General features: G+C 41.4%; 1 long non-coding RNA gene across 1 annotated transcript in view; it reads left to right on the top strand.

Annotated features, from left to right (window-relative positions):
* Positions 1–901: 901 nt before the first annotated feature.
* Positions 902–1,139, top strand: part of LOC126503939 (uncharacterized) — a 5,278-nt gene continuing 5,040 nt past the window's right edge. The window contains exon 1 of the long non-coding RNA XR_007592456.1: positions 902–1,065. This is a non-coding gene — a long non-coding RNA (uncharacterized lncRNA). The remainder of the gene's footprint in view (positions 1,066–1,139) is intronic.

Here is a 1,139-nt window from a genome sequence, read left to right as displayed (position 1 = left end):
TTGCTGCATGTATATATGTGCACCCCATGCTTTCCTGGTGTCTACAGAAGCCAAAAGAGGGTATTGGATCCTCTGGAACTGGGGGTACAGATAGCTGTGGACCATATGTGGATGCTGAGACCAAAGCAGATCATCTGCAAGAATAGCAAGTGTTCTTCACTGCTGAGCCATTTCTCCAGCCCCTCAAACTCATTTGGAAATTAGACAGTTTGATGCTTATAGAAGCTGAGACAGAGGTAATGGTTTAAACAGGAAATGTCAATCATAGGTTCATATATTATAATCCTTAATTATCACCCAGTTGCACTCTTTGGGAAGATTATGGAACTTTGGGGTTGTGAAGGCTTGTTGTAGCAAGTAAAACTCTGGGGGAGAACTTTCAGAGTTTATATATAGCCCTCCATAATTTCCAGTTCACTCTCTGTTACTCCTTCCTCATTGAGGATGAATATGTGATGGCTCACACTTTTGGTCTAGCCACTTGCTACTGTTTTTCCTTTCCATTATGGATTCTCCTTATGGTAACTTAAGCCAAATTAAATGCTTTCTTTTTTGAATTATTTCTGGTCATGACATTTAATCACAATAACAGAAAAAAATAACTAATGCAAAACTTGACTAGGTTTATGTTTTGTCTCTGTTGATGGAAGTGCGGCATCAGCTTCACTTAGCATGGTTTTTATAGGATGGCACGTAAGGACAGTGGATAGGTCATGACAGACAATTTAAGTTTAAGTCATTGCTCCAATCCAGACTACAAAGAAGCTAGCAAGCTTGGGCTTATTGCAGGCTATACCAGAAATACTTTAAGCATTAGTATTACTAGAGAATAAAATAGAGTGTAACAAATGAGTGAGCACAAAAGCTCTGTATAGATAAGAGAAGATTGCAGTTTTGTCAGGAGCCATTTCCCCCCTAACAATCATTACAGAAACCATCACTCTAGGGAGTCTGCAGAGAACCTCACACCCATAGTTATGTTCTATTGACAAAACCTGCCCCTCACCCAATTAACTGCTAATCTTAGCGGAACCCGCCTCACATTCCAGCTATCCAGGGAACCAGGTGTGGCCACTTGTGACTTCTGGCCTGTCTGTCTGAATGTAACCGAGCTACGTGACCGGAACCACGCGGCCTGC

The sequence above is a fragment of the Alexandromys fortis genome, unplaced genomic scaffold (assembly GCF_014885135.2).
Source record: "Alexandromys fortis isolate MF-2015 unplaced genomic scaffold, M_Fortis_MF-2015_v1.1 scaffold_34, whole genome shotgun sequence".
Classification (NCBI taxonomy): domain Eukaryota; kingdom Metazoa; phylum Chordata; class Mammalia; order Rodentia; family Cricetidae; genus Alexandromys; species Alexandromys fortis.
This window is presented reverse-complemented; position numbering and strand designations above follow the sequence as displayed.